This window comes from Condylostylus longicornis, unplaced genomic scaffold, assembly GCF_029603195.1.
Source record: "Condylostylus longicornis isolate FDR11 unplaced genomic scaffold, ASM2960319v2 ptg000013l, whole genome shotgun sequence".
In the NCBI taxonomy this organism is placed as follows: domain Eukaryota; kingdom Metazoa; phylum Arthropoda; class Insecta; order Diptera; family Dolichopodidae; genus Condylostylus; species Condylostylus longicornis.
This window is the reverse complement of record NW_026577982.1, coordinates 11,807,662-11,835,410: the sequence shown is the minus strand read 5'-3', so window position 1 is coordinate 11,835,410 and position 27,749 is coordinate 11,807,662. Positions and strand designations below refer to the sequence as shown.

Below are 27,749 nucleotides of genomic sequence, written 5' to 3'. Positions count from 1 at the left end.
AAATAAAGAATAAATAATCACTCAAAATAATATTTAAAAAAAAATTCTGTTTACAAAAATAAGAGAAAAAAATCATCAAATTTAAAAAAAAACAATTGTGATAACTCAAATGATTACATTTTTTTTTTTGATTACATTCTAAAAATATGGAAATAATTTAATATAAAAATGAAAAAAGTAATCAAATGTCATATTACACCCAACACAATTTTATTATTTACCTGTTAAAATTATTGATAAAAAGAAGAAACCTTGAGGATTAAATATACAAATGTACCAACACCATAGCGCCAAAATCAACAACTGACATTTTTTTGTAAACAAAATACAATACAAGTACAAAACAGAGAAAATAAAATAAAATCAAGATGGATGATTCACTCGTGTAGATTTCATAAAATGCAATAAAAACTAAAAAAAAAATTAATAATTTTGCCATTCAACTATAAGATAAGTTAATAATATCAAGGTAAACATAAATTTTAGAATTTTCATTGTAAAATTATTCTAAAAGTGCAATTGTGTGAATTATGCGGTCCAATAGTGGAAATGCTGAATTTCTCATGTATTGATGCACACATGCAACTGTATGATCGCATGCAATTATAAGCAATCAAACAGTTTGTAATTTTTAGTTGGCAGATAGATTTGAATTAACGCAATGGTTTACTTGCTTAAATGGACGCGCAACGATTTTACAATCAAACAGTAATCGTAAAACTAAAACTTGTATGTTCAAACTGTATATACACCTTATATGTCTGTCTTCGCCCTTATGGGCATCAAATATTTCTCATGCTTCCCGTTTTTTGTCTGATATGTTTTAATTTGCAATTTTTCTTCTTTCTTTCAAACAAAATCAACAATTATACATCAAGTCAAACGAACATTTACATGTCAAACATTCAACAAACTTTAATCAAACCAAAAAATATCCATATTAAATTTGATGGTTTCAATATTATTAAAGTTCAACACATTTCGAAATGATTATTTTGAACAAGACCACAAATATTCAAAAAGTTTGTTTCAAAATACACAAATTTTTAAAAGAGGATTTAGCAAGTTTTCAGAAGCAAATTCGGAATGTATTAGTTCAAGTTTGTACACAAAAGTGAAACTTTTAGGTGTTACCAACGTAACTTATTTTTTTGGATAAAATACATAACACTAATTATTAAAAAAACTTGAACTTTAAATTTACTTAAATAAAGTCTTATCGTTTGTCAAACAAAATATATTAAAAAAAAAAGAAAACACTCTAAAACTAAAGAGATTGCATAAAATTCAAAAAAAAACATTAACTTTTATTTTAGAGAGCAATTAACAACAATAACTTTTAATACCAACAAAATGACGATACCAAAACCAAAAAGAAAAAAATGCATAAGAAAACTGTTTTTATTTTCTTAAAAGTTTAATTGCTTTAACGCTCCATTTTCAGATAATTTGACCTCATTAGTAAAATTATTACCATGTTAGAAAAATCATTTATTCGGGTGGGACTGTTTTTATTTTTTTTCGTTCTGTTTTCTTTACATTTATTGTTTACCAGTTTTTTTCTTACAATTTAAAATTTATGGCTTTTACTATGCATTTCATTAGTTGTAATAATTGGAGCAATCTCGAAAAAATAGAAACTTTATATAGAGAAAAATCATAACATAAGCGCCGCTATTTTAAGTTTGGCATTAGAAAAAAAAATAAAATAATTGCGTACTGCTATAGTTATTTTCTTATTTTCAGAAAGAAAAACTGTTCAAAAAATTGTCGATTAAAAAAGTAAAATAAAATAAGTTTTAGCTGTACAAAGGTCATGTGAATTTTCTTTTTGCTTGTATAAAAATCACAATATAATTTTCATAATAATAATCAACTTTGGCTTTGTATAAAAATAGGTTGAAAATTATTAATATTTTTGAACATATTTGCATACATATTTAGAGGCTTAAAGAGAAAAACATAAATTAAAGAGCATTAAAAGAAAAATTATTCATAAAAAAAATTTTAATAAAGTTTGCAAATTTAAATTTTGAATTTCAAGTATTTGATGTGCTTCTTATTCATGAATAGAATTAATCTCCTTGGTTTAAAACACAATTCAGAATTTTCCGCGGTTTTCTCTACCATTTTAAGGCAATATCGAACAACTTTCAAACAGTTACAAAATGTACCAAACAATTTTTAACAGAAATTTTCGATAAACTTCTTGAAAGATGTCCCATGATTCACAAATTAAGAAATGTTCAATTTGAAAAATTACAAACTTTGTGGCGAATCCCGTGTTCAATTACAATTCGGTTAAAAATTTTTAGTGAATTTTAATTGGTAACACTATCAATTTGGTAAATTAAGAGTTACAATATAATTGGAAATGTTTTTATTATAGAAGGAAAATTATTCAGTTAATTGTTATTGTAACGAGTTGTTTTTTTTTGTAATATGTAAGGTTTTCAATGGAATCAAAAAAATAATTTTAATTCACTTACTCACCACGTTTACAAAACTTATTCACCCCGTTCTTTCAATGTAACTGAAACGATTAAATATTAGCACATCATGGCAACACCATAACTCAGAAACTCAAATTAAATTAAAATAAGATTTAATTTTGATCAAATTACTTTACAATATTAGAATTTAAATTAGAAGTTTGAAACGAAGAATATATTTTGAAGTGAGGTTGGAGGTTGGGATCAACTATTAACAATAACAGATTATTCATGAATATAGTGACAATGATAAGATACTATTCTTAAATACCGCAGCTACAGTACCGCAATAAGTTTCCCAACACATTCATAGTTTCAATTAAACCTTCATTCTTTGTTGCCCAACAGCGAATCTCAATATTTCAAACAAAAAAATTGTAGTAAAATTTGATCTTCAATTAAAAGTGTACACGGCAACATTTCTTTTTTAAATAAACACAAAAGCGTTTAGTGTTGATTTATTTTATTACTATAAATATGTTAAATATTCAAATTTATTTGTAAATTTGTTGTAATTTTACAATTTTGAAGTTGAAAATAAGAAAAACGAACCTTTGTTTTTTTTTGTTAATGATTTTTTTTCTAAATTACTAACATTGTGTAAGTTTTCTTTTTAGTTTCGCATCTTTTTTTTTCTGTCTGCTCTTCGTAACATTTTAACTGCATCTTTATTTTTTCTTAAAAAAAATGAAGCATTTTTTCTTTATATTGTTAAAACAACAACATTTTTGTTAAACTCTGCATATATAGGTCAAAAATTTCATAGAAGAAAAAAGTGAGCTATTGATGAATTAAGCAAGCTATAATGGGTTTAAGTTGGTATTTTTATATATTTCACGTTAATTTTTTAAAAATAATATTTGAACACTTTGTAAAGAGAAGGGAGAACGTTAATAAAGTTTTACCTTATTTTATACTTGAACACATAGAGGTTACAGCTTCTGTTTCTTTTTATTGTTTTTTTTCTATATCTTAAAGCTATTTTGTATAGAAAAATGCAATGAAAACGCGAATGCTTACGGTTAAACATTATTGTATAATTTAAAAACATCTAAATTAACGGAGTTTTCAAGATATTTTTACCTACCATTTTTAGTATTTTTCCAAATAATAAATTGAAAAAAAATGTGTTTATTCCGTCCATCCGTCGCATACCATAATTAAGCATGAAAATGACAAAATAACCGCTTAAATTAATCAATATCTAAATGGATATCGCAGGAGTCTGAAATTTTTCGGCATCTTATATTTCTGAAACTACAAGCTTTTCTAAATTTCTATAAATGCAGAAAATCTCACCAAAAACAAAATAATAATTCTTTACTCACGCAATTAGCCCTTCAATTGGACCCTTATCTTAACGCCTCTTTTAATTTTTCTTTTGTTCATCCTGAATGTATGCAATATTTTAAAATATTTTGGTATGGTAATGAAAGTATACGTAAGAGATTGTTTTTAAAAGCAGTATTTTCATTTGTTGAAGGAAAAAGTGCTATATTACAAACCAATGGGTTAATTAAATTTTTTTTTTGTTTTCATTTTTTCAAACAGCGCTCACAAATGAAAATATCTGTAGGTTTTCTTTTTAGAAACATAAAAATAAAAATCTCATTTAATTTTAATTTCTTTTAAACTTAAATAATTAAATAAAACTATTTTAAGTTTTAATGTTTAAAGAAAAACCCGCTATACGTAATATTCAAATTCGAATGGAACTTTTGTGGGAGGGTAAAGCATAATTATTAAAAATTATAGAAATTATTAAGCATAATAAATTGTTAAGATTTTTAAATATTTTTTAAGCCCTAATGATTTACGTTCTTTTATTATGAACTTTTAATACTAATGCAGCAATAAACCTGTCTTGAACGCTCTGAACATAAATATGAGAAAGGTTAGAAATAAGATATGTTTGATGTTCTCATTTATTGAGAATAATTACTTGATATTCACCTCTCCCTCTGTATTTATTAGAGGAATTTGATTTAGTTTATAAAAATCACTTGATCGGAAATACACGCATATTACACTATAACAAATCAGTTTAAGATAAGGCACCTGACTCTAAGCATTTATTTGAAGGAATTATTTGGTATTAAATTAAATTAAAAAAACACAACTCAAGTTGCCATTTTACAAATTGAGAAGCTTAACAATCGATTCAACAAACTAAAATACTATAGAGCTCAAAACAATAGACTAAATTGATTTAGTTTCACAATTGACCATTTCTAACAAAACGTCATAGGGAGACATTGCCATATACATATACAAAATGTATAAATGGCAAATATACATTTCCGAAATTTTCGAAATTTAATATAAAAATCGCTCATTAAGATTTTAAATTATTATTAATATAAATTTTATAGTTCATAATTACGGTAATTAATTTTTCTACATTCACAATGTTCGTAATAACAGTTGTTTTACACTATTTAATGTAGTCCAAATCACTTATAGACGCACTCTTTTTTAACTATAATAATTTTTTTTAATTCATTTCTTAATTTTATCACTAATTATACTTAAACCTCTTTCTTTGCAAAATTTTATTTTATTTAAATGGGCAAGTACATACTTTTGAGCCATGTTATAACAAATGAGTCATACAAGAAAAAAACACAAAAGAGCAAAAATTATACAAGTGTTTTTTTAAATTTTTATTAAAATACAAATTTTTTTTTTTTAATTCTTATTTTGTACGAGAAAAATTTCAAAGCAAAATTAAAAAGAAAATAATGTTAAAGAAAGAAACTATAATAAAAGTACCTACATAATAAATAATCGCACAAATTAAAATGACGGTAGTTCAACAGTTCAACAGCTTAGGGAATCAGTCATGGCTATAATTTTAAATTATGCTTACTTATGTATATGTACTCGTATATTTATTATGTATAAACTTAAATTACCGTACCTAATAAACATACACACTTATACAATATTGTGAGCATAATTCAAAAATCGAAAAAAATAAAAATTTTAATTCACTATTCTCTTCTCACTTTGTAATAATTATTATATAGGTACCCATATAAAAAGGTGTGCCAAATCACTATCCGACACACGATGGTATACATACTTTGATTTCAGTTCAGTTACTTGCCATATATTCTCGCGTATTTTACATTTTTATACACTAAAGCCATACAGGAACCATTAAAAATTTAAAACAAAAAATTATTGCAATTTTTTTGTTATTTTTTAATTCATTAATTCAAACCAAATGAGTGTATATTTTTGTCAACTTTATGTATGTAATACATGTACATATGTATAGCGAAAATTCGTATAAATTTTCCACGTTAATTTTAATTTTTTTTACATTTTTACTTAATTTACATTATTCTTATGCCAGTCAGTAATCTACAACAATTATTTTTTTGAATAAATTTCATTGAATGGGAAAAATTAAGTTTTTATAACAAACCCATGAACGTAGGTACAAACAAAGTAGATGGGAACACCAGCAATACACACATACGTATACGTATAAGTGGTGCACACTTAAAATACAAGTATGTAGTTCTTAAATAAAGGTATGACAATTTTACATTCAAAAATCACAGTCAATACTGAAACGTTCACAAGTACAATTACCTTTTATTTGAAATTATAGCAAAATATAAAAAAACAAGAAAGATAATCAAAAAATAAGCATAGAGAAAACATAGTAAAACTATTGTAAATTTCCATTAATGCCCAAATGCACATGTACATACATACATAATACATTACAAGCAAATACATATACAAAGATAATAAAAATAAAACGTTTGATTACAACGAAAATATTGCATTGCAACTAAAATCAACAATATCCAAGCTATCGAATATCATTGAATTTTCAAAATTTTATTCATTGACTTCCCATCCTTCCCCTCTCCCTTCCTATCGTATTTCATTTTACTATTTCTGAATCAATAAACTATTAATAACATTGACAACATCTCGAGTGTCTACTAGTTAAAGAATAATTGATTTTTTTCTTTCGTACGTTTGTTAACATGTGTAAACTCCATTTTCAGTGTACATACCTTACTATCATACATACATACTTTATTATGTTGCATGATCCTTGTCAAAAACAAAAAAAAAAAAATCAAAACAGCTTTCTCAAAGTCAAATACAATTTGTTGGTTTTTTTCTTTTGGTTTCTTTTCTCTCTAATTTACAAAATTTCATGTGATTTTTTTTTTGGCGTTTTTCTTTTTAATTGTTAGATTGTATCTAAAATAGAGTACATACATAAATGCATGCATGTTCTTTGAAAATAATTTTTTTTTTGTTTTTTGTAGATTCGAATTGAAAGGCACTCTCAAAAATCTGTCTATAATAATTTTCTGTCAATTGAAATTTGAATACTATGGAATGTTCGTAACAGATGATTGATTCGTGATTTTTTTTTTATGTATGTATGTACAGAGTAAAAGAATATGAAAATGTGCATACATAACATACATATCTTTACTTGTTATAATACTTAAGTGTATGTGTACATGTAAACGTACCACATGTAAAAGGTCTAAAAAAAAATTTTTTTTTGTAAGGTCCGGACACTATTTCCCTTGCAAGTGAAATAATTTGTTCAAATTTTTTTTATTTACGTACTTGTATGTTCGAATTTGTATAATTTTTGACGTTTTTGACATATTTCGTAAATTTTTTCAAATATTTTGGTGAAAAATCTTGTTCTTTCTAATCCATCCTCCCCTAGAGGGCCACGTGCAAATTAAAAGTACCTAAGTTATTTTATATATTATTACATAGATGTCGATATTTCTCAAAACTCAATTATCATGCAAATCGGAACACAACGTTAAGCTATATTAATTAGAAATTATTCTAGATTTCAATACTTGCAATAATTCATAAAAGATTTTAGAAAATTTTAAGATATTCGAGATTTTTATATTCGACATTTATTATTTCTATTTTATGGACTTATAAATAAAAGATTAGAAATCCCAATAAAAAAAAGCAAAGAAAAATTTCTAGTAAGTATCTGTCAAATACAAAAAAACCTAACTATGTATGTATATGTAAGTATGTTCAGTCGTGCAGTGGTAAAAGTATACCATGCCAGCTATATTGAATTGTGGGTGATTTATTGATACTCTCAGGTGCTATGTTACCTTTACAACATAAAAAAATCTTATTTGTTGCTATTGCTAGTTTTAGTGTATTTGAATTGAAAAGACAATTTTGTTTTCTGTGTTTTTCTTGTTGTTGCTTGTTCTCTTCATCAACAAATTGGAATTTTGTTTCAATAACTTTTCTATTTCCTTTTCTCACCCCTTCGGCTCTCTTTCGTATTTAATTTTTTTTTTATTATTCGCTCTTTGACTTTTTATTATTTAGTATTTGCCATTCCCCTATATTTCAAAATCAATTAAAGTCAAGTACGACAAGTTCTTTAGGATAGAAACGTAAAAAAAAAAAAAAATCAATCTAAATTGTTGATTCAGATTTAATTGAAAGTAAGAGCTTAGAAAAATGTTGCAATCGATAAAGAACGCAAACAAATTATAAATGTATTTACAATTTTAAATTTGTATAGAGGTACTTAATCATATATTAGAGATAAAACATAAATTTATTATAATTGCACTGACTATGTTGCACGAAATGTGAGCTACTTATGTATTATTCGTAGTTCTTTAGTTGCCATGAAATTGTTTTTAGGTTTTTTTAATTTTTTTTATAATTTTTCTTGATAATCAAAATAATTTCCAAACAAATTAAAATTTTAAAGTTTGAAAACAAAAATTTACCACTGTAATTTTTTTTTAAAATACTTTTAGTTCCAGGCAGAACATTATATTTTTGACATTTAATCAAATAATACGACGTGTAATGAAAATTTAATGAAAACAACTTCAAAATGAAATGCTTTTAATTAATCAAATTCATTTTTCTAAATTTAGTCCTAAATTAAATTTATGACTTATGAGTAAGATGTACACTTAAAGCATGACCAAAATCATCAAAAAGTTCACTTTTATAGAAAGAGAATTTGGTCAATATAAAATTTTTTCTATGTTAGTTATAAAACAATAAAGTGACGTGACATTGATTCAACAGGAACATTCACATAAACATTAAGCACATTGTTAATAAGTATAGGGAAAAACAATATTACAAAAATTTAAACGACATAATGTAAGCATAAAATTAAAAATTACATTTCTAAACACAAAATTTTGCAAAACGTCACAAAAAATATTAATCGTTTTCGGCTTAGAAAATAGAAAAGAACGGCGAAATCAAGTCAGAATAGAAAAAATTTTGAAATTATTGTCTTATTTTCGTCATATTAATGGTTGTCCGCCGGAAACTTATATGAAGGATATACGAGTAACAATTTTTTGAACTGAATTGCGTTCAATATTTTGGATTCTTTTACAAATTGCCCCCGAATTGCCCGCATTTTCTCGCTTTTAGCCCCCTACAACTTTATACATACATACATACTTTTACTTAACCAAAATTACAATTTTACTTGATCTTTATTGCTAAAGAAATTTAATTTTAACTTTTAAAATTCAAAACTCATTTCCGTAAAAGTATTAAACAAAAAAAAAGCCAATAAATATTGAAATATGATCGCTCGCATACAAAACCGTAACAAAATATAAAAGAAGAAAAGCAACAAAGAAAAAACAAAAAAACTAATTGCGCAATTATATAAACTTTTTTTTTTCATTCATGTGAAAGAAAAGCACAAAAGAAAGCAAAAAAAAAAATCATAAGAATCCACGATTTTTTTTTTTTTTACTTTTGCTTTTCTTCGGAAATCTCAAATTTCATTTTAAAATTGTATATGAGCATTGAAAGCATTAAGTATCAATAATAAAGCAGTCAATTGAGTCAATCTATCAACAACAACAGGTATTGAAACCTAATAAGAATCGCATCACATCATCCTCCTCATGTGAGTTCATTTTTCAAAAATAACAAAAAAAAACAACGCTCGTAAATATTTTAACAATTTTTTTGATTTTTTGTTTTCTTCTTTAATAACAAAAAAAAAATTAATTTTTATTTAATTTCCTTTCCTTTCCCTGCTGATATTTTTTATTTCATTGGTTTCATTTACAACAATTTAATTTGAAAAACAAAAACCAAAAAAAAAATCTATGATCTCTTAAAAAACTCTTAAAACAATTTATTGTCCGAAAACTCCTATTATGGAAGCGCCCAATTATGAAAAATAAAATTTTTGAAAAAGATGTGAAAAACAAAAGAGAAAAAAAATCGAAATAAATTAAAAAAAATTATTCAACTTTCAAGTTTTTTGTTTTCTTTTTTCAACTATCATCGCAGCTCGGATTTACTCTCTCTTTTTTTCTGACTTAACATCAAATTGATAGAGAAATGAGTGTACAATTTTTAAATTAAAAAGTTTATTCCGAAAGAAACACAAAACGCAGTCATCTTTATTTTTTTCACCGACATTCATAAATAATTTTTTTTTTTTTGCTTTGCGAATTTTTAATTTTCGCTCTCACTTGATCTTTGCTTTTTGTTATTTAAATAATATGACGTGTATTCAATAATAAACAGCTGATTAATCTTGAACTGTATAACGTCATTTTTAAATATAAACAAAACTACATAACGTACATACACACATAACTAGATGTTTAATATTATATCGAAAAATATTGGTATATTATGTTGGGTATTGAATTTATGTTATCAGGTAAAAAATGTAAAGCTGCATATTTTGAATATTTTGAATTATAAAATTGAACACGTTATAAATGTACATATATGTCAAAATTGTAAATGAAGCTGTCAATTTTTTATTGAACACTTCATTCCAAAATGAAAAAAAGCAATTACTTATAGGTATAGTTTATTTTATAGAACTTAAATAGTTTATTTTTTTTTCTTTTTTGGCAAAACTTTTTGCTAAAAATCTTATCCATAGAAAACAACTATGCAAACTACTTAAATGTATGCACATCCGAAAACTATACAAACTACTCAAATAACCCAAAAGTCATTTGCACTCTACTCAAACTCAAATCATTCCAAAGTCATTAATTTTAATAATATCAAAATTTATATTTAAATATCAATATTGCAAATTGTCAAATTTTGCAGTTTAAAGTGCTGCCACACTGTGCATCAAATTAGGATTTTTATTATGCATGTGTAAATTATGGAAAATCCCCTTATATCAAATATTGTATAATTTTTTATTGGAAAAATTTAACATTTAAAAATTAATTTGAATTTTTACATATTAAAAAACAAATTCTATTGAATACAACGAAAGTCAGTTTTGTTTTAAAAATTCAATTGAAATTAGTACAAAAAATGTGTCAACTTCTGTAGATGTTTTTTTATCACTCATTCAAAAAAACAAAAAGTTTTATAGCTAATTAAGTTAATCATAAATTCCAACACGTCGTATCTTTTTACTGTGTAAAAAAAAAAAGAAAAAATTAAAATTTAAATTACTTAAATATTTTACTTTCAATTAAACACACTTAATGTAAGTGCTCATAAAAAATATGTAATTAAATTTATGGAAAAATAATTTCGGTATTTTTGTAGAGAAGAGACAAGAAGAACAGAAGGAGAAAATTTAATTAAACATAAATTTTATGTCATTAATCATAAGCAGATCGATGGAACATAACCACCACCTGCTTTATCTACATTCAAATTTAAAAATATAATATTAGGCTAATGAACTTATTGATGGTTTTCAATTTTTCGTTGTTAATCATTGTAATGTCAAGCTATAACATGGGCCCGTCGAAGAAAACTGCTTTAAACACAAATATAGCCAAATTTTGTTGTATATGCTCAGTAAAATTATTAGTCTTAATAATTTACAAAAATCTGCAAACAGAACAGGAATATGGCAGTTTTTTTTTGTTATTATTCGGAACACATACACTATAAGTGTGATCATTATATGTAGTGTTAACAATGAAGTGTTTCATCTGACTGTAATAATAAATAATTCAATTTTTGAAAATTTAAACCCTATCTATTCGTATATTAAAATGTACAAATGCAAATTGTATTTTAGCACAAATATTCCTATATTTCTGCATTACTACTAAGAAAAATGAAAACTCACTGCATATTTTTGCATTAAAATATTGTTATTCGATTGTTAAATTGTAAGTGTGGCGGTATGTAACTGTAAACAAGTTAAATAAATTCCTCGATCAAATTTTTTTCTCTCTTTTTTTTTTTTTTGTTATCTAGAAAAAATATTGCACGACTAAAGCAATTTGTGTTACTTTACAAAATCTACATAAAAAAATATTTCATTTCATTTTTTTTCAATTCTAAACCTTGTTGTTGCTTTTTATTTTGAATTCCAGAAGTAAGCGGTTCATAAAAAAAAAATATATAGAAAAGCAATTATCATTCATGTAAATTTTCGTGAATGCAATTTTCATGTAATACGGGCAAAAAACAAAAAAGTATGTCTATACAAATCGTGTTTGAACATAAATATGCTTTCGCATTAAATTCATAAATCAATCTGATCTGACCATAAAAAAAAAATAAACACATAAAATGGAAAAATTAAAAATAATAACACAGAAAAAGATAAAAAATGACATTAGATATAATCAGAGATAAAAATTTCAAAGGAGTTGTTTAGACATCAAAAATTTTTCATTTAATGAATACATATACAAAATCTAAAATATGTTTACATGCCATTAAAAATTACATACTTAAGTAAAAATAAATGACATTAAAATGACGTTTAAAATACAAAAAAATGCCGATGAAAAATCTTACGAATAAAAAATTACACCATTTTGTTTTGTATTAAAACTTTTAAGAATTGAATAACATTCTTATTAACTTCGTTTGTATGGCGTATAACCTGCGTGTACCCTGTACAGATTGGAATAATATTGATTGAAATCAAGTTGAGGTTGGCGTTAGCTGTATAAGCATTATACATTAATTTGTCACTTTAAATCTTAAAATCCTCGTATTTGCAGTCAATTTTCATGTCACACTAATAATTATATCAGACCGGATTTGACTTGGAAATTTTCAAACCTAGTAGCGTTTATATGAGTTTGAAAGTCGGCTTCATATACAGCCGCGTTAAAACGCAGTAATTTTCTGCCTCTAAAAAAATTTTATGTCAAACAATTTTACATTATTTATACATTATGTCAAACAATTTTACATTATGTCAAACAATTTTACATTATATTCATTAAATTGTCATAAGATCAAACAATTTCAAAACCAATCGAACTGACCATATAAAATATTTGATGTGTAAACACTACGCTACTTTTAAATATAAAATGCCTGACGGGATTTTAATTTTTCTTCTTTGTATTTTTGTTTTTTCTTATTTTATTTTAATAATAATACTTAATCTTGGATCAAAATTTAATTGCACTACTGGTATTAAAAATATTAAAAAATAACAACAAAAACTAAAAACATTTTAATTATTGCATTAAAACATTAAAGTGAATAAGTATGGCAACAATTTTTTTCAAAATGTCAAATATCAAATGTTTAAATAAATTTTATATGGGTATAAATTTCAAAGTTTAAAGTTAAGAAATAATTACTATTTTTTTTTTTTCATTCAAATAAGTAATTAAAATGGAATTGTTAATTTAAAACAGCCTTGGTAATATAATAACATTTTTAATATTTTAAAAATGTAGACAGGAGAAAAGCTATTAATTATAAAATAAAAATTCTTGTTTGAAAACTTTTGAAAAAATAAAAAAATTTTCCCACAAATATTATTCTATTTATTTCAAATAAAAATCAACAAGTTAAATATTTAGAATTACAATGGGTCATGGAAGAATAAAAAAAGATTCAGGATTTTGGAAAATTAAAATAATTTAATCAAAAATGGCTTAGTTCAATACAGAAAAGCATGATTTTAATGGTGTAGGAATTGTGTAGGTAAGTATATAATATAGTTGGAACTTACATTTATGTAAATAACAAAAGAATAATTTCTTATTTATTTTAGCAATCCGGTAATTGAACACTTTTTGACGGGAATTTTAATATAAAGCTTCCATATTCAGAATCAGATTGCACGTACCATAAATATTACGTGTTAAGTTATTGCAAATGAGAAGTTTAAGGTATCCCGAAGTTTTAGGGACTTTGGATCGAAAATAAGAAATAGAATGTTATACAATTTTTTTAAGAAAATTTATAAGACTTTTAGGTTAGAATATAATTATAATTATATCACATTAGACTCATGATTGAATAACAAAATATTTTGAAAAAACTAAGAATAAGAGTAATTAACACTTTCAAATTCAACTCACTAACGATTCCATTTTTAATGAAATAAAAAAGTCATATGCTTTTTTTTTTTTTGACATTCAATGACCTTATCAATTTTATTGCAAATCATACTAGATACGTATAACAAAAATCAAGCAAAAAAACTGATTGTATTATTAAGCAAAATTTTAATATTAATAAATAAGAAAAACCTCTATTTAAACGAATTATGAATACATAATTACCATTAATTTAATATTTATTTAAAGCAAAATCAAAGTTATAAATTGTCATTTTGTTAATTTTTAAAATTTATTGTTCATTCCGAATCAATTTTGCTATTTTTTTCGTTTTCCTATTTCATTTTGATTTTATAATAATAATAAAAATAATTTTCCAGATTTTGTAAAATATACATATATATATACATTATAATTTGTATGTATTTTGTGTGCATAATTATAATATTACATACACACTATATAGAAATTTATGTATCTTGTATATTGAACGCTATTGAATAGGAAAATTGTAATTAAAAAATTTAATTTGTATTCAAAACGCGATTCTTTTAACTCTCTTTTACTGATTTTTATTTAAATTTGAAGAAATCGTAAAAAATAAATTATATAAATTTAATTGAGAAGTAAAATCTAATTTAAATTGTAAGTGTGTATTTGTACTGTTTATGAATTTATATATAGTTACATTTTGTTGAATACAATCACCTGTAGTGTAAAGATATGTATACTAATTAAAAATTGAACTTAATTTATGTATGTATGTATGTATAAGGTACACACTATGATAGTAACAATTTATACCGGCAATTACATCATTATTATATTAATACCTCTTTTTTGTTGTAATCACTGCGTTATATGCATAAGAATAACCTTTAAATAACACTCGATATACAATTATTTCTAATTATAGTTACATAATAAATTGTTATTTTTAAAAGTATTTTATTATACTAATTCTGAATATTGTACATATATATTTAAGTATACAGAGATTTGCATTAAAATAAGGTTGAGTTTTAAATTAAAATTTTTTTTAAAGATTCTACTTGTAACTTTTTTAAATTTTATATTTCCTTTATCGATTTGCATACGAGTATTATATAAAGGAAGTTATATTTGAAGCAGAGAAATTGTTTCTAAATTTAATGGAGTTGCCGAATACAGATTTAAAATTACAATATGTTTATGATTTTACAAAACATGATTTAATTCGGACTTGTATAGGCTAACCATATACATAAATATTGTTTGTTTTAGCAAGCGTTTCTGATAGATTTCGTGTTTTTTCATAAATTTCATAAGTAATGTAGGTCTTATGTGAATTATAATATAAGAGCAGGCATGAGGCTTATTTACACTGCATAAATTTTTTTGTTGAAATGCTTGAAAATATTTAAAACAATTTCAGTATTCTAAGAGGGTGTAATATTTCCCTCTATGCTGTAATTTGAAATACAATATCTGAGTTTTCTAATATAAATGAATTTAAATCTTAATTTTTTACATTTTTGTAACAAAATTGTTTGGTTCAAATTACAAAATTTATTCTCAACTATAACAATATTTTAATTTTTTTTTTTTTTTGGTTAAAACTTATTCATTTAATGTTTAAATTTTTAATACCCCATCAAAAACTAAATTCATTAATAAAAAAAAATCTACTTCATAAGCAATAACAATTCCATCATCTTAAAAATTACATTTAATACTTATGCTTATATAAAAAATAAAAAAATTATTCATTCACAAATTAACAAACTAAAAAATGCTCTTTCTTCAAGATCAATATTCCAACTTTTAAATATTTTATAGCAAACACGAGAAGAAAATAAATTATTTTATTAATAGAAAAAATCAAAATGAAAAATAAAGAAAAATAAGAAAAAAATTGCATCTATTCAAGTAATCTGATAAGTATAAAGTACTCGTTTATGAAAATTCATTCAATAGCATAGCTGAAGACTAAATGTATTGGATTGCTTTGCAAAAAACGAAAAGACTTTTGATTTGAAAAGAAGAATACAAAAAAAAATGCTTCTTAGTTACAAGGGTTTAATCAAAAATTCATTCATATGAAATTCTATTATGACCTGATAGAATATTTTCAGATTATAAAAAAAAAATTTAAAAATTCAAAGTTCCAGAAAAATTTTCAAAATAAGTTCTTATTAGTTTCACTCTGTCCGTCCGTCCGTTTACACCCTTGTAGAGAGCTGAAATTTTATATGTAAATAGATCTTTACTATAGAAACGTATTTCCGTAGAAGAATATTTTTACCTATCGGCTCCTTTATAAAAGTCATAGTCACTCGACATTTATAAAATTTAAAATTTCTGTACTTTATATTTCCAAAACTTGCGAGCTTTTCCATATGTTTCTTTGAATGCAGAAAGCCATGCCATCAAAAAATATAATTATTAATTTTAACTCACGTAATTAAACGTCGAATTCGACATGTTTCATTAATCATTATATTAACATTTTTAATTTTTAATAATTTTTATTTATTGTCATCCTAAATGTATGCAATCATTTGAAATATTTTAGTATGTGAATGAAAATAAATTGTTTTTAAAAGCAATATTTGCAAAGTGCTACTAACTTTATCTACCATTGGTTTGACTCAACTATACTTGTACTCTTCTTTTCTTTATATCATGTCAAAATTTAATTCTCAGTTTCTTGATTGACGATAATACCCTCGTTATTGTTATTGCTTTATGCTCGTTATACCTTACATGTCTTTTTAATCTTTTTTTTTTGAGTAACATGCAAATATATACTGGTACATATACAAATTTTACAAAAAAGACTTGATATATTTGCAAAGATTATGAATACTCGCTCAAATACTAACTTTATTATGTAAGTATATCCAATACATTTTATGTTTAAAAGAAAAAATGGTTGACGATATTATGTTGTTTAAAGGAAATGAGAATTTGATATCCTATTTGGCATGTAAATATGTAAAGTTTTACTTTAATTTCCTTTTACATAAAATTTACGCTAAAATAATTTGACATACTTATATGTACATGTATAGTAGATGGTGTAAAGCGTTATTAAGCACATACAGGTGCATATGTATATGTATGTGCTTCACTATACTGTATAAAATATAATGCAAAATAAGAAAATAAATATAGCTATAGAAAAGTTAAATGAAATTGTTACTTATATAAAGAGATTTCAATAAACAAAAGGAACGGGCCAATTAACATACATATGTACTTGAATGTATAAAATTAATTCAATTCTATAGATACCTACTCAACCGAAAGCTGCAATATGTGCCAGTTGATCTATATAAACAAACGATTTCAGACACCAGCAAATGTTAATAAGGCCTCCAAAATGTACGATCTTGGTAGTAAAATGACACGTTCAAAATTTGGAATTAATAACTCATACTAAATATAATTAAAGTAAATATTAACTATATTTTCTATAAATATTATTTTGAGTGTTTGTCTCTCACTGGTGAATTAGTAAACAAATTCGGAATTTCATGATGACAGCTGAACCCAAACCTTACTTAAATTATCTAGTGTAAAAGCACAAAGAGTAAGCAGCAATAGAATCACCCTATATTATTTAAACATCAGCCTATGCATACTATTTTTACCTCTTTGAATTTTTCCTCTTTTACTAGAAAAATTTTGCCATTTTAATTCTTTTTTCGAAATTAGGCTACCTTTTAACGATTATGTTCTATACAAACATTATAAATTGATGAGTTTTAAAATACACTTACCTAGATACCTGGTACGATATATATACTTTTATAATTTTTAGACTTAATAGTAAATTATCAAAAATATATATGGACTTCCTTATTTGAAGACATTTTGAAAAATGTTTTTTTTTTTATTTTCTAATCGTTTCTTTGAATCACAATAAGTGCTAAAGTAAAAATGAAAAACAACAAATTTAACAGTTTACTTAAACAAATACAATTAAAAATACAATAAATTTTAAAGTTGTTAAAAAACAAGCATTTTATACCACCTACAGACATTCTTAGTTTAAAAACTATAAAAATATTTTTTTTACTAATTTTGCCATTTTAGAATATTTTTGGAAAATATTTTAATCAAACTCTTATAGTTTAATCTTAAGATTAATAATTTCTATTTAAATGTTTTCTAAATTAACAGCAAATAAATTAGGTTAGGTTTACAAAATAGGAAAATTTAAGAATAAAAAAATAATCTAAAATATTTCAGTTTTCACACAATATTTAAAAATATATTTGATTAGAATATGGAAAAAAAATTAAAGTAATAAAAAAAAAATTAAAATTGTTTTCAAATTTTTCGATTTAGAATTAAAATTTTTGACAAAATATATAAAATAGCCGACATATTTGTTTTCGAACGGCAGCTTGTTAACCGACCCCAGATTTTTCCTTAATGTAAATAAATACTAATAAATTCGAAGTCGTGCAAAATGTAGTAACCACTAGACACTTATTTGAAAGATAATTCACAGATCTTTATTTTTGTTTTTAAAATCAATTATATTTGATCTGTAGTTTTCGAGTAAAAGCTACCTTTTTAATGAGAAAAAAGGGTTAAGATAAAAAAAATAACAACGCTTAATAATAAATTTTTAGTTATTGCAAGACTCTTACAAGCATGTGTACTATCGCTATACAATAAGACTGTAATCATATACAACAGTAAGACCATTAATAACTCCATAAATAATAGTATATATACGTATACAAGCAAACACATAAATTATAAATCGGCAACATAGTACGATAAATAATAGAAATTGAAAAATAAGAACATAAATTCATCATTTGACTAGCTGCTATTTTGCTAATTTTTATACATAAGTACGGTTACAAAAAATATAACATTTTCTAATTTTACTGTAATCAGAAAATACGGTCCGACATGGAATCTAATATTAATAAATATTTATACAAAAAATTAAAGCGAAAAAGTATGTTTTCCAATCGCATTTTAGTTTCGACACGCTATTCATTAAATTATTTATTTAAAGAAATTTAATATTAAAGCTGAAACCTGGAGAATTAAAGATAAAAAGAATTTTTTATAACAAAATAAGAAAGTAAAAATAATTTGAAAATATTATTTAGAGTTGGACTTCTATATTTTATGATTTTCAAATGAAATTTAACTATTTATTCTTATTACTTTTCACAATACTAATCTGACATAGTGCATAAACACACCAACACATGTGTGTACATATGGAATACCAATTATGAAATATAATTAAACCAATACCGTGTACGATACAGAGATCTCAACAGTTCGTAACTAAAACGGATTTCTTTTTAATGGTGTTGCACTACAAGATCTTATTTTCCATATTTAAACGCTTCTAAGTAAATTTTACTTTCAAATTATATTTACAAAGCAAAATGTAAGAAATTCGTAAGTTAACTATGGTAAAAAAAAATATGTAAAAGGCATAAAAATATTTTAGTTTAGTAAACTTTTTTTTTTGTATTAAAAACGATCATATTACATTAACACTCAAGCTATATTTTATTCCTAGTCACCATTGTAATTAAAGTAAGTACCTATAACAATTCTGTGCATAACCATCGTTAGTTTATACATACTTAATAAAATTACAACTACCGTTAATCGTTTTACCAACAAAAATTCGAAAATAAAAACGTTTACGTGCCAGAATTCTTTTATAATATGCAAAATATTTTAGGTTAGCACAGAGTTTCCGCTTGATTTTTTTTCATTTTTGGTTCATTTTTCATAAAATGTCGATTTTTTTTATTTTATGTTTACTTAATAATTTTTTGCATGGCATTCAAGCCAGCCTTTAATTTTAAAATAAGAACACATAATTAGAGGGAAAAAAAAGATAAAGCTTCAACAATTTTTAATATACGTTGGCAGTTTTTAGTTTTTTGTATTAGTTACTCAACTTGTCATTAATAATTATGCAACTCCATAATTAGAACACTGTGAAGAAATTAAACTACAGTACATTAAAAATTGTATAAAATCAGAGTTCATTAGCCAACATTTTCTTAATTTATAAGTAAATCAAAACAATTTCCATAATAATTTTTGTAATTTTAATATTTAATAGTTGTCAAGAAACATAATAGAACTGCATCGTTTTTTTACTAAATGAACTCTAAAATTTCTACTTAGTGTCAAACATTTTCGGTTGTAATTTAATTAATAAACATTATTAAAGGCATCTATCGGTGGCATCGACAAGTTGACAAGGTGAACATTAAAAAATATTCACAATTATTCTTTAACTGATTAGTTAAAATTTTTACTGTTGAGATTACGTAAGGAATTCATAAAAGAAACGCCATCAATTTGTGAATGAAATTTTTCATTTTTTTATTCAACGTACATTATTTTATGCGTTCCAACTGCAAATTCTCTATATTTGTAATTGAAAATACATATATGTACATACATAGTAGCTCACATTAATTATTGAATAGAAAATTCAACACGTATTTTGCAAGTTTAACACTTTATAAGCTTCTTATTTTAATTTGACATATTAATAGCCATTATTCAATATTTCAGTATCCATTTTTGCGTAAGTATAATAAAACAATAAGTAAATAACAAACTGACAATGAAACATTTAATGTCAACTTTGTTTTTTTTTTTTTTTTGTTGAATTTCTCAATATTACTTAGTATTTTTTTTAATTCCGGAAATTTCAATTATTTGCAGTTACTTTAACCTTAATTTTATATTTAACGCAATTTTCAATTTTATACCTTTGTAATATAATTATGTTTATAATATATACATGTATATATACAAATAAAATATAGGAACAAACAAAACTAAAAATAATATTTAAGTATATAAAATATCAGCAACAATAATTATTGAGAATAACTAAAATAGTTGCAATAACAATAGCCACTACTTGATAATTATCATCGCGTATTCTCATATTTTTCTAAAACAAGTTGGTTATGCAATTGTTTTCTCTTTTAAATATTACATGTACCACATAGTAGAATCGTTCCATTTAATTGCACAAGTAAATCAAAAAAATTTTATAATTAATTTTTAATTCAATCTACAGAAGATTATTTACATTTAACTAGTATATTTAGATAACAGATACCAGCAGTGCTGCTATCGATAACTTAATTATTTTAATTTTCTTTTTATATTAGTTATAAGGTTTTAGATATTTTAGTTATTTGAGTGACCATGGTAATATAATCAATCGAGTGTAGAATGTGGTTAAAAACTAGTAATCAGATATAGATACATACTTAATAATATTATATAAGAGCAGCAGCAGTAAATATTTAGAATAAATTAAATAAATATATATAGAATAAATTTGAATATTAAAATATGCAAACATATAATGAATAATCGCAAATAATAAAACCGAATCAAGTTTAAAAATGAATAATTCTCTAAGCAGTGAAATGAAATAATATCGAAGTCAAATACGATTTTAGATTTTTAACGCTATAATCTTAATCAATGTTGATGTTAAGATTTAGATTAAGATTAAGGAAGAATACAAATTTTTAATACTCGTATTGTATTTAGAATGCAATTCTCACGATAAAATTAAATTAGAGTTTGTTATTTAACTTATTACGCAATAAAACGCTTTAAAAATTAGCAATTAGTTCAATTTAATTTTGTTAAAATTAATTTTAGCAAAATTAAATTGTAATTGTTTCACATAACAAGGAAGTAAGACAAAAATCAGCATAAATTGAATTATTTGTATACTAAAAACAATGAAATTCTCAAGGCAATATTATAATTGTTGTCTTCTCACATATGGTCTTACAAAATTTCGATACCAAATTTGGAATATTAAAGAATCACTTCTACACTTGTAGAATGTGTCATTTGTTCTTATTTAATAATTCTAATAAAAGCATTGGTAATTCAAATATCAAAATGAAATTCTTTGTTAGAATTCCTATGTCATCCATTTGTCTATATAAAATTTTCTGATAATAAAACCAAAAATTTTAAAATATTTATTGAAAACAATGAAAATTCCTTAAAAAATTTCATAATTTGTTTAAACTAATAAAATTCAATTATTTTTTTTTTTTGCTCTAAATTTTGGTTTTAAAAAAAAATCACGACCATTATTGGAACACCCACTACATCGGTATTATATTGTTGGTTGGTTTATGATTTCAAAAAATTCCAATGCAATATCTTACATAATCTTATATAGAAAACAATATTTTAAATGTAAAATAATTCAACTGTATAAAAAAGGATTAAAATTTGTTCATATAAAAATCGAAAAAAAAAAATATAACAATAAGAAAAATACAGCTGGTCTATTTGATGGTTTTAAGTTGAAAAATATTTTTCTGTTTTAAAGAAATTCGTAACTAATCGAAATTTATTCAATTACTCTTTGAGCTATACATAGTTGTCCACCCTCATATTACTTTTTTTATTTAACAATAATTTGGGAATTCACAATTTCATTAGTAAAATAAGAACTTATAAAACGTACAAGGATTTTCCCCTTCATTAAATTCAAGTGTAAACAATTTGTAATACCTAAGTGAAAAACTAAATATGATATTTGTGATTCCAGTAGAAATGAGCATTACTGTGAGAATTGTTTGAAAAAGTGAACATTTTTTACCTTATCGATATATTTTTCAATTTCTATCGCATAGAAGTCACTATACAAAATAGATTCTAGGGCTGCATTTTTGCAGTATAAGTTAAAATTTTCATCTTCAATGTAAATTTTTTTTAGTTCTGATATTACCGGAGCGCTGCAACACCAAAACTGTGATCATCGTAAAAGTGATAAGTAGGCAAAATTTTAAATCCGCTGTAAATGAATACAACAACCGAATTGAAGTTGTCGTAACATTTTTATCGCCCTGCTTTGAATTAAGATTGTTTAGAGAATTATTAGGAGAATTAATTGAGACACAAATGATTTTTCAATTCAAGACTGTCGTAAAATTTAATTGCGCTTATGATTTTTAATCGACAATTCGTAAAACTTTGGGTGAATTTCAATCTTAATTGTTAATTGCCTTTACAGTGTTATAAACGCGGTGATAAATTTATAGTACCCTATAATTCAAACGGCTGTAATAAAGGAATTTTAATTAATTTTTATTTTGTAATCAAATCAATTTCGATGCAAGGATTTGATAACGATAAATAAAAGTGTCTAAAAAAAATGTTTAGTAATAAAAGAAGAATTTCAAAAATCGTATCAAATGTTTTCTTTATCAAATCTAGAATTTCATTGATTTTTTTTTTGTTTTTGTTGTTCTATTGTATTATTCTCATAAAATATTCGGCCTTTTGTCATTTATAATACAATCAAATTTAATTCGATTATATATTTTTTGTTTTCTTATTTTTTGTATCCGATAACCTAAAAATAAACTGAAAATTAAGTAAAAACGTAAATTTTAAATCTTAGTCATCACTTTTGTTCGCTGTGCTTACGAGTATCTTTATCACAACTTGAAAATTTTAATCAAGATTCACTTTTTTTTTTATTCAAAGAGTGTTGAAAAAAAATAATGTTTTGCATTAAGCATAGATAAAACTGAAAATATATTATTTTTTTTTTATTTTTGTTTCGACATTATTGAGAGAACAGGTTGTTTTCGAATTAAATTAACTTTAGAAATTGAATTGTACTTATAACAATGAAATTTAATTAGATAATTTTTAATATTAACATGCAACATATTGTATGACATGCAACATATTTGTATGACATGCAACATATATGTATAACATGCAACATGTATGTAATTTGCAACATATATAAACGACATGCAACATATTGTATAACATGCAACATATGTATATGTATGACATGCAACATATATTTAGTTATAACAAGCAACATGCAAAATTTGTTAATTAAATCACTTAAATACTAAGTTTTTGGGCTTGACAATAAAATTCTTTTTTAGAATTCATACTAAATTTTATTATATTTTATCTATCGAATCGATGATTTTATCCACCTATGTATATAGTTGATTTGTCGCAATTAAATTGTTTGAACGAATTTTTACCTCACTATGTGGTAAAAAAATAACTAAATTCAGTAATTGTTGTATTTATAAATTCCTTCTTCGGTTTTTTAATGCTAAAATATTTATTTGTGTTAACTAAAGTAATTTAATAAAAATATGTAATTAGTATTAATTTTATCATATTTACTAATTTATTAATTGTTAATTAACAATTAAATCGATAGGTTTATCAAAATTATTTTGTCAACAAAATATTTGTTTTAATTTTTTGGAATAATATAACAATATATTCGATATCGAAACTATTTGCATTAGATTGTAATTTCAATTTTATCTTTTTCTTTCTTTTTTGATCTGACAATATAATTAATGTTAAATTCATAATAATTTGTCACTAATCATGTATAATTTTGACATCAGATGTCTCTACTAATACGTATATGTAATATGCGAGTATTTTCTAAATGGTAAAATATTAGCAGAAATTAGTAACATTTATAAATAAAATGAAAATATTAGTATTAAATTAAATTAATCTATTTTCATCTATTATTAAAGAAAAAAAATAAGTTACCTATATATATATATATATATATATATATATATATATATTGTTTTTACCGTAAAATTCTAAATTCAATTCAATTAACACTTAATTAACACTTGTACGATTTCGATTTTCAATACAAAAATAATATACAAATATTTATTGGAATTCATAACCAACAACAATGGGAATCGATAACAAAACAAAATATTGTTAATTAAGTTAATATTTTTTTTTTAGGTAAAAATAGTTATAAAACCTAAAAAATTTAAAAAAATGTTTGTAATTTACCGTAAAAATGAGCAATGAATGTATGTAATAATACAGAATAATGGATTTCAACTGGAATTTAAGAATTAAAACGTCAAACATTGTTCATACAATTTGTTTGATAACGCTTTATTTTTTCGGACAAAAAAAATCGCTCAAACCGTTTAAACCTAAAAGTTTATCAAAATTTTGTTCGATGCTTTAAATATTATGCCTTATTAATACTAGTATAGCATACAATTTGAGAAAAATGTTTTGTTTCATACTTAATATACTTAACTTAAATTTTATTTTACATTAAATTTTTAATTTACATATTAAAACCTGTCAGTAAATATACCACCTAATCAGATACAAGTTTTACATACATAAATAAGTACAAGAAAATTAGAAATTGATTATTTCAAACTTGTTCTCGACTTGCTTACTCTTAAAATACTCATGTTGTTCAATATCGTTTCAATTCTGCTATCATACTTGAAAAACTTTGAAAAAAAAAACATTATTATTATTATAAATTAGTAAAATCAGGATGTTTCATGCAACATGCATTTTTCATGCAAATTTTTTTTTCTTTTTTGCTTTTTGAATTTTCATGCAAATTTATAAATTTTTTTCTTATATTCATTTATTATGTAAATTTATTTAAATCTTATCTTAAATTAAATAAATAATGGTATATAATTATCGTATATCAAGACTTTGTACAACACAAACTTATTTTTTGTTTCTAATACAAGTTCATTAATTATTATTTTTATTTTCATTATCTTTGCCAAGTAAATATACTTGCATGTATTTAAAAAAAAATTTCATTTTCAATTAATTATTTAATTAAGCATATACATATATAAATATGTGTTTTATGATGTCAATGCAAGCAGTCGCGACCATGCACACGACCGTTTCTCTTACCATACAAATTTTCAGAGACAAAATATTTGTCTACAACATATTGTTGGTGTTAAGTATGATTGAGCGAAAACATTACGAATATTAGTCTTAAATTATTAGAAATCGCTCAAATGTGCGATTGCATTGCTCAATTTTTAAAAGTTATTAATCCAAGCCACTATCAGCAATTAGACTAGAACAATATTATTATTAAAGCTATGATTATGGGAGTAATTTCAAAATTATGAATATTTCTAACAATAACAATAAATGGAGATTTTCCTGTTTCCTTCTTCAAATTTTAACTAGATTACTTAAATTATAAGTATATAAGACAATTATTTAATTAAGAATTTGTCCTTCGTTATGCGTCCTTCTAACGTTATGAATACGTATTTCTAAGGAAATCACATTTTGTAGGAACATACCAGTTTAATTACGAACTTAGTAAGAATTATATGTAAAATCTAAAGTGATTAGTGACAATAAAATTATAAGAAATTCTAAAACCAATAACGGATCTTATTACCCTAACTATTATTTTTTGAAAAAATTCAAACAAAAAATTTTTCTTGTACATATTTAAAATACATTTAAAAACAATTTAAAAATTATATTTTTATTTTCATAATGGTTGGATTGGTATCTGACCCAAAATATCACTTAAATACTAACCGTACTATAAATATAACTAAATATAAGTAGGTACTTGTATAATAAGTACACCATATGCTTACACTAAGTATATATATATATATATAGAACTGAAATAATGGGAAAAAAATCATAAAATAGGTACATAACATTTAATATTTACAAAAATATAAAAAAAAACAACAAAAACATAAGAAGAGTAAAACAATGACGATAAAAATAATAGTTTCAAACAAAAAGGTAACAGATATTTGCTAGGTAACAAAAGTAGAAAAACAAAATTTAGACTTCATTTATGGTGACTACAAGTACAGCGTATACACAAAGTATTTCTGTATGTACACACGAAGAATGCTCATTTATGACTTAGAAAACTAAAATATAAAATTTTTCTAGAAATAAAAATTTTTAAAATTTTCTATACTAGATATCTCGGTTATCTTCTATTCATGACTCACAATTATGTTCTTCTTTTTCAATGCAATGGCGTATAGGTATTGTAGGTATATGTAGTTATGTACCTACCTGAGGTATGGTAATTTTAATTAAATAAATATTATAATCACTTAAAATGTAAAAACAAAAACAAAATTTGTTGAATTTAATTGAACAAATCTACACGTTTACTTATAATATTTTTGGTTACACTTAAAAGAGAACGAAGCAGGGAAGAGAGAAGAGAGCATTTCTTCTCGCTTCGTAATTGCAATATGCCATTTTTAAGTAAAATGAGTGAAAATAATTTTAATTACACCAAAAATTATGAAATTCACCACACACATTAAATGAATATTTTTATAATTTTTTTTTGTGAATACAAAATAATAAAACTTTTTCTTAATTAAATTAGCAATTTAATTTTCATTTTTTTTTTCAAATTAAATATTTAATTATTTATTTACGTTATTTTATCTTTATTTTAGAATTTTATAATAAATATTTTTTTTAGAATAAATTTCCCAATTTTTTATATATTTTATATAATTTTTTTTAATTTGTATCTTTGGTATTTACACTTATTGTAGAAACAAGAGTGTTGTTCGTTCACTAAAGTAAATAAAGTGTGTATATACTTTTTTTTAAATAACAAGTAAGTAAATAACACGAACAACTAATTTTTTCTTTTTTTAAATAATAAATTTCTTAAAATACATAAAAAAGAATAAAAATATCGATCGAAATTTTATTAAATAAATTTTGTTAAAATAAAAAATAAAATTCGTCGTCGTCGTTTTTTCAAAATTAAATTTTTGCCGAAATTCTCGTATAAATTTTTCAAGCGCACGATCTACCGCTATATTTTTGCTTTTCACATTTAAAAAAAAATTGATCGTACCATAACCGAGTATTTAGGTAAACTGAAAAGGTATTTAGGTAATTGTAGTTGTTCTACTGGTTTTAGTAAATCCATCCATATGTAGTTGAGAGATAAGTTTGGTTGAAGTTTTGCGCGAGAAGGTTATTTTTCATTTTCTTTTATTACTACTATTATAAATAATGTGTTAGTGTAGTGGTATTAATAATATTATATGTGTATTAGTATTTTTTTTTTCATATTATGGTTCAGAATTTGTTT

At 23.5% G+C, this 27,749-nt stretch overlaps 1 protein-coding gene across 7 annotated transcripts in view; it reads right to left on the bottom strand.

The window, feature by feature from the left end:
• Positions 1-27,508, bottom strand: part of LOC129605271 (partitioning defective 3 homolog) — a 40,914-nt gene extending 13,406 nt beyond the window's left edge. For 2 of the 7 annotated variants that reach the window (XM_055514918.1, XM_055514917.1), the window contains exon 1: positions 27,076-27,508. The gene's annotated coding sequence lies outside the window, so the exon portion shown is untranslated. The remainder of the gene's footprint in view (positions 1-27,075) is intronic. The other 5 variants (XM_055514914.1, XM_055514919.1, XM_055514912.1 and 2 more) reach the window with 3 other exon arrangements.
• Positions 27,509-27,749: the final 241 nt, after the last annotated feature.